At 34.5% G+C, this 8,149-nt stretch overlaps 1 pseudogene; it reads right to left on the reverse strand.

Annotated features, from left to right (window-relative positions):
* Positions 1-5,924: 5,924 nt before the first annotated feature.
* LOC138314024 (uncharacterized) lies at positions 5,925-7,606 on the reverse strand (annotated as a pseudogene).
* Between the last annotated feature and the right edge of the window lie 543 nt (positions 7,607-8,149).

Raw genomic sequence — 8,149 nt, forward strand, 5'->3', positions numbered from 1 at the left:
AATCCCTAAGCACATTAGAGGCCCCTTTACATCTTAGTTATTAAAAAGAGGCCGTTTAAATATTTTAGCCTATTTGACCCCTGTGACCTTGAATGAAGGTCAAGGTTATTCTTTCAATTCTGAACAAAAATTGGTAGCCCTTGATCCCAGCATGACACAGGCTCAATATCAGGTCCCTATGCCTTTTGGTTTTTAAGAAGAAGTCTTTTAAAGATTTTAGCCTATTTGACCCCTGTGACCTTGAATGAAGGTCAAGGTCATTCATTTCAACAAACTTGGTAGCCCTTGATCCCAGCATGCCACAGGGCCAATATCAGGTCCCTGTGCCTTTTGGTTATCAAGAAGTTATTTAAAAAATTCAAGCCTATTGGACCCCTGTGACATTGAATCAAGGTCAAGGTCATTCATTTGAACAAACTTGGTAGCCCTTTATCCCAGCATGTCACATGCCAAATATCAAGTCTCTAGGTCTCTTGGTTATTAAAAAGAAGTCAATTAAAGATTTTCAACCTATTTGACCCCTGCGACCTTGAATGAAGGTCAAGGTCATTCATTTGCACAAACTTGGTAGCTGCCTATCCCAGTATGTCACAGGCCCAATATCAGGTCCCTAGGCTGTTTGGTTATTAAGAAGAAGTCGTTCAAAGATTTTTAGCCTTTTTGACCCCTGTGACCTTGAATGAAGGTCTTGAAGGCCATTCATTTGACCAAACTTAGTAGCACTTCATCCCAACATATCACAGGCCAAATATCAGGTCTCTAGGCCTCTTGGTTATCAAGAAGAAGTCGTTTAAAGATTTTAGCCTTATTGACCCTTGTGACCTTGAATGAAAGTCAAGGTCATTCATTTGAACAAACTTGGTAGCTGTTGATCCCAGCATGTCACAGGCCCAATATCAGGTCCCTAGTCCTCTTTGTTATTAAGAAGAAGTCTTTTTAAAGATTTTAGCCTTTATGACAACTGTGACCTTGAACTAAGGTCAAGGTCATTCATTTGAACAAACTTGGTAGCCCTTTATCCCAGACTCTAGGTCTCCAAGTTTTGGAGAAGAAGTTGTTTAAATGGAAAAGTTGACGCCGGCCGGACGGACAACGGATGCTGCACCATAGCATAAAGCTCACTTGCCCTTCGGGCAGGTGAGCTAAAAAATCCATGAGCGCATCCTATCGGCCATGTTGTTCACTGACCGGTCCCAAAATTCAATATGCAAATCTAGGATCTGTCCATGGAATTTGAGACAGATCCCTTCAGTACTTTCTGAGAAATAGTGGTAACAAACTTCAATTGTCAAAATCCATTATGGCGTCTTTTCGGCGATCTTGTCCACCGATCGGTCCAGAAATGAAATATGCACAACTAGGGACATAGGGGAACCTTCACATAAAATTTGGGGCAGGTCCTTTCAGTAGTTTCTGAGAAATAGCTGTAACAAACTTCAATTGTCTAGATCTATGATGGCATCCTATCGGCCATCTTGTTCACTGATCGGTTCCAAAATGCAATATGCCCAACTAGGATCTTAGAGAAACCTGTCCATGAAATTTGAGACAGATCCCTTCAGTACTTTCTGAGAAATAGTGGTAACAAACTTCAACTGTAAAAATCCAAAATGGCGTTCTGTTGGCCATCTTGTTCACTGATTGGTACCCAAATGCAATATGCCTAACTAGACCCTAGGAAAACCTACACATGAAATTTGAGACAGATCCCTTCAGTGCTGTCTATGAAAAAAAGCGGTAACAGGAATTATTAATGGACGGAGTGACAGACGGACGGACCAACCATTGACAAAAGGCGATTTGAATAGTCCACCACCTGATGATTGTGGGCTAAAAATCACGAGCAGATAAATGAGTAATTTCCTTCAGTAACAAAAGTTACTTACTTTACACTTTTACCATCATCTAAAAGTTTGAGCTTATTATTTTACTTTAATATAAACGTATTTCAAATAATTAAAGCCCCATTATGTTTTGGGGTGAAAAAATATCGTCATAAAGTACCAAACTTTGCTGAATAGTAGAACATATATCCTTATGAAAATATCCGCTAATAAAAAATGCCCAACATTTCCATGTTTTTAAAAAACAATAGAAAACCCCTCTTCGGAGAGGGGGAAATCCGTAGTTCCGCCCCAGAGCCAAAACAATCTAGTACGCATGCGTAGGCACAAAAAAAGTGGAATTTCCCTAACAAACTTCAACATCGTGCATGGCGAACGCACTGAAGACTCGCCAAATACGTGTCAGCGAACACACATGGGTCCGTTCTTCACCACGTGCACGTTCCTTCAAACAACGACAATTTAGCGGTCAAGTTGCATTGCTCGATCTCGATCGACTGCACGTTACGAACCCACGCATTCCACGCGTGGACCTACAAATACATGTTGTACATGCATGTATTTACATGTAGTTTCTATATAAAACTAGGCTAAAACTATTCAAAAAGTGTTTGTTCTTGAATGGAAAGCAAGCAATTAACAAAATTATAATTACAATGGTATTTGCTGATCTTATGTATTTTGTAATAAAGATTTATAGATGCCTATAGGGTCTAATCTAGCTTTATTGAAATGTACATCGAAACCGAACACACGTTTGTGTACATCGAAACCGAACACACGTACGTTTGTGTTACCTGATGAGGCCTCCCACGGGGTGACTCGCCAAACTCGTAAACAAATGAAAGTAAACACAAACACGCCATGTCGTTACCTGCTATATAGATATTACACTTTGTTTCTTTTTATAATAATACAGCGATGTATACATACATACATACGAAGTCTGGAAAGCCTACATGTTCTACTCCATCGAAGACCGATCGCGAACATGTACATGAAACTTAGACCAGTGTTTGAGACAACAGGGTCAACGACGATATCGGCATTATCGGATATATCAATGACAAGATATCACAAGAAAACTTTGATGCAAGGCATCAAATCGGCCGCAACTACTTTGCGTATACTAAATGCTGATGAAATGAGAATAACCACTGGTGTTTTCAATTTCATGCAAGTTTATTGTATGGGGTTAACATCTGAAAAAAAAACACAATTAAAAACAAAACAAAACTATACTTAATAAAGTAGAATGCTGACTAGCTGTACAATAATATATGTTACTTAATACACATCATATAAAAAAAATTGCCATTTAAGTAATGTTATGAAGATCATGGTGATTTAGAAACTTGCTTGGTTTGCTATTAGTTAGATAAGTTAAACAAGTCGCAAGCATTTATTTTGTGTACCCACGATGACAAAAAAGAAATGATCAATATTCTGAGATTATTTACTTTAAAAATTACCTTACTAATGAAAGCATAAGATCGTTTTCAGAACTGTTGTAAGTGAGACTGAACCATACTTATTAACATTAGTTTCTCAACCACCATGAACTTTATTTTTTTTAATTATTCATCTGATAATATAACCTTTGATATAGGCAAGAGATAAAATGATGCTACATAAAACTGATTTTACATTCATATACAATGATATGTTTCTAATCTCAAAAAACTAAACATTTAAAATGAAATAAAAAATAAAACTCAAATACATGTATAAATCATGCAGTAAATTGGCACAAAACATTTATAACAATAGTTATGCAGGTGATGAACACGACTAGAAAGTTTGATTTGTTATTAGACCAGTAAAAATGGTCGTATGTGTTTCTTTGGTGTACCATGATGACAACAAAAACAATGTTCCGAGTTTCTTTACTCAAAAATTTGTACTGGTGTAGTTATACTGAACCAAACTTGCTAGTTTTTTCACTACCATGAACCAGTCATTTTTTTTTGCATTAAAGCGACAAACTAATCTCGTCTAGAATATTTCTTATCCAGAGTTCAAACTTAAAATGACATAAAAGTAATTATGGTTTACATACATTGTAACATTTGTGGATAATACTTGTTTATCTCATTTTTTAGGAAGATAAGGCACTTTTGAAATAATCCAATTCACTGATTTTTTTCAATTTGGTACAGCTGTTCTCAATACACTTTGCTTTGAAGTTGACAGGTAAACAGTCACTCAATGCACAAATGAAGACTTCATTGTCCTTTAGATCATCATCCGTTATGCCAAACAAATGCACCACATCATTGTTGAAGAGAGCTGTTGTTATGGATTCACCATTTTCTTTTGTAACCACCACCACAACTCGACATCCCTTGTGTCCAGAACTTGATTCTTTACATGTTATGCATGTCCCATTTTGCAGCTACTACTAACTTAATAAACTAGAAATTTGTACTGGTATAATTAATACTGAATCAAACTTGTTAGTTTTTTCATTACCATGAACCCGTCTTTTTTTTTTGCATTAAAGCTACATAAACTAATCTTGTCTAAAGAAAATTCCTATCCAAAGTTCCAACTGAAAGTAATATAAAAATTACTGGAATGTAAAATTACTGGAATGTAATTTTATCTTCTACATATATAACATCAGTGGATGCATGAACATGACTTGTTTTAGTCTCCTTTTTCAAGAAGACTAGGGACTACTGAAATGGACATTGACAACATTAACAATCCATAAGGCACTTTGGAAATAGTCAAATTCACAGAGTTTTTCTGATCTTATACAAAAAATGAAATAAAAAAAATACAAATCATGTAAAAAAAATATATATATATATATATAGTATGCAGTAAATTGGCACAAAACATTTATAACAATAGTTATGCAGGTGTTGATGAACACGACTAGAAAGTTTGATTTGTTATTAGACCAGTAAAAATGGTCGTATGCGTTTCTTTGGTGTACCACGATGACAACAAAAACAATGTTCCGAGTTTCTTTACTCAAAAATTTGTACTGGTCTAGTTATACTGAACCAAACTTGCTAGTTTTTTCACTACCATGAACCCGTCATTTTTTTTGCATTAAAGCTACATAAACTAATCTCGTCTAGAATATTTCTTTTCCAGAGTTCAAACTTAAAATGATAAAAAAAGTAATTATGGTTTACATACATTGTAACATTTGTGGATAATACTTGTTTTATCTCATTTTTTAGGAAGATAAGGCACTTTTGAAATAATCCAATTCACTGATTTTTTTCAATTTGGTACAGCCTGTTCTCAATACACTTTGCTTTGAAGTTGACAGGTAAACAATCACTCAATGCACAAATGAAGACTTCATTGTCCTTTAGATCATCATCTGTTATGCCAAACAAATGCACCACATCATTGTTGAAGAGAGCTGTTGTTATGGATTCGCCATTTTCTTTTGTAACCACCACCACAAACTCGACATCCCTTGTGTCCAGAACTTGATTCTTTACATATTATGCATGTCCCATTTTGCAGTTTCTTTTTGCGGCATGCTGTTAAAAAAGTATATGGATATTTTTTAGTAGTAAGTAATAGTAGATATAAGAAAAGTTAACTGAGAATTATAAAAATCTTCTGGAATTTGAGATCAGCCAATCAGAGATATGTTGAAAAATGTAATGTTAGTTTCCAATGGCAGTGTTCAAATTTAAGAATTACAACATACTTTAAATACTTTGTGAAAATAATACCAGGCACATTGTTATTGTTACCAATTAACTTCTCAATCATTTTTTCCCCTCCAGAAATTATCATGTTTTGCAAGGCCTTTAGTATCATTATGCTGCAAGAGTTTATAAAATTATCAATGTGGACCTTCTACATCATTTTAAATATCAGAAATAACTGCATTTTTCAAGTATTTTCTGTCAATACTTAGATTTCTTCTATCGTTAATTTAAAAATCGTTTGATTTGGTCATGATTTAAACCATGCACTGTAGCTTTGGTAAAATGTGAAATTGATCTGATGTGTGAAAAAATCAATTTTGAATACAATGTTGTGTTGTACAAATAATATCTTTTAAAAATATTCACATACACAACATACGTAAAATGGTAATACCTTCATTAGGACAGCAATTGTACGTCACAGCTTCATTTATGACCTCTATCTTCAGGTTTTCTGCTTTGGATTTGTCTTCTTCGAAGTCAAAGTCTTCATCAAGTAAATAGTCCTCTTCTGTCACAACTATGTCCTTGAAGTCATCATCACCAATGAACTGAAATTAAATAAAAAAAAAGTTAACATTTTATAATGGAGATAGAAATTCACTCCACAACCTTTTCCTAGTGATGAACTCTTACTCAATCTAATTAAAATTAGACTTGTAATTCCGCTCCACTACGATACTCTACGTTACGCTCCAATACAAGATCTAACGAAGCCCCGTTCGAGGTCACCTCAGCATGACCTCTGGCCTAGAATCGGAACATCTTGGGACGTACTATTATCCGTTTACACTTCCGAATGAATCAACCACACCGAAGATTCCGTAGGCGACACGCTGATTGGCTAACCATAGGGGTCATGCTGAGGTGACCTCGAACGGGGCTTCGTTAGATCTTGTATTAGAGTGTAACGTAGAGTATCGTAGTTGGAGCGGAATTACAAGTCTAATTTTAATTAGATTGACTCTTACTTTATTAACAATGAAAGAAATATCTTAACTGATGAATGTTCAATACACAACACAAATAGGTTAAACACCAAAACATGATAGAGGTCTACACAGTATCAATCAAAGTTTTACACCAACTCTGAATGGTTTTTTTAGTTTGCAATTCAAATTTGAATAAAAACAAATTAAAATAATGTTACAACTGTAACTTCTAATTAAAGTATTTTCATCATTTAATACCTGGCACTTTGTCTGCAATGTTGCTGTCAATTGCTCCTTAGCCTGGAAAGTTTTAGAATACACTGACGTAACTTCAACTACTTGATTTTCGTTTCGAAGTCCATGTCTGCATTCTGTTCAAAGAGACAGACTTTTGCCACTCCTGAAGTATCTTTGATTGATAAACTTCTGACGGCAAGAGTTCCATTTCTCCGTCTTTTTTAGCGGTGAAATCTACAACATGTTATGAAAATGTGAAAACTTAAAATTATATGCACAAATGTTTTTTTTCAATATTTTTGGGGGTGTGTTTATCAACAAACTTTAAAAAGCACTATCACATAGCTTACAAATATAAAATGTTTTAATTGATACAATAGTGTTATGTCAAACATTTAATCAACAACTGCAATGTTTGTATTTTCTTCACACTATATAGCTATATTCTATATACCTACCTGTACAATTTTGCCTTTGACTGTGGACTTCTGTTGACTTGTCAACGCATCTCTTACAGATCTTTCTTTCCCTTGCGGGGACTCATCTTCTGGCAATTCCATAGTTACACTGCAAACTTCTTTCAGCGGTGCAGTACATCCAATCGAGGTTGAACTTATTGCCCAATAGGACTCTCCCTTCTTCAGCACGTCTGTGAATCTGTACGTCAGTCCTTGTTTAATGAATGCAAAACTTGTGTCGCATGTATACTCTGACTACAAAGCAGTCATCCTTTGTGCAGCCAATGATGTTGAAATAAGTCATATCTACGGAAGAGTCTGACTTCTTGTATGTTTGCAATTTTTCAGATTTCTTCATCACTTTGAATGTTAGTGTAACCTTCTCATCCTGCTTTTTTGAAGTTGATTCTGCCTGAGAAAAACAAAAGAAGAAAAAGTCATGAATTTAGGTTTAGCTAATATTTATTAACATTTCTTAAGTACTGCAACTAAACACAAACAATATCAAACACAATTAAGTGTGTATAACTACCCACAGGTTATATTCCAATGTATACATACATGAATTTGTACATCAAACAGGTTTATTGTATCAATTAATTCTTAGAATAGAATATAAAATTCAAGAAGAGAATGTGATTATAATAAGTTGGATAATTTTGCGATATGTAATTTTACCTTTTTGGGTAGTAATAACTCTCAAGCGTTCATGTGGTAGTACTTCACAGCAAGTTCTGAATTCATACACATTGTGAAAAAATTTATTAAACTATATTCAAATAATTGCAAGTTTAAAACATTTTTGCTTACCAACAAATGCACTGTTTGAAAATCGTTTGCAACTGAAAAAATACTTCAAAATTCAACTCTTTTTTTAAATTCAACATTTTTTTTTTTTTTTTTTTTTATTTAACTTTTCACAAAATGAAAGTCATGTCATTGCAAACTTCTTAATCTGTCATATTCTTCTAAAACATCAAGTGGAGGTGTGA

Source organism: Argopecten irradians, unplaced genomic scaffold (genome assembly GCF_041381155.1).
Source record: "Argopecten irradians isolate NY unplaced genomic scaffold, Ai_NY scaffold_1217, whole genome shotgun sequence".
NCBI classification, from domain to species: Eukaryota; Metazoa; Mollusca; class Bivalvia; order Pectinida; family Pectinidae; genus Argopecten; species Argopecten irradians.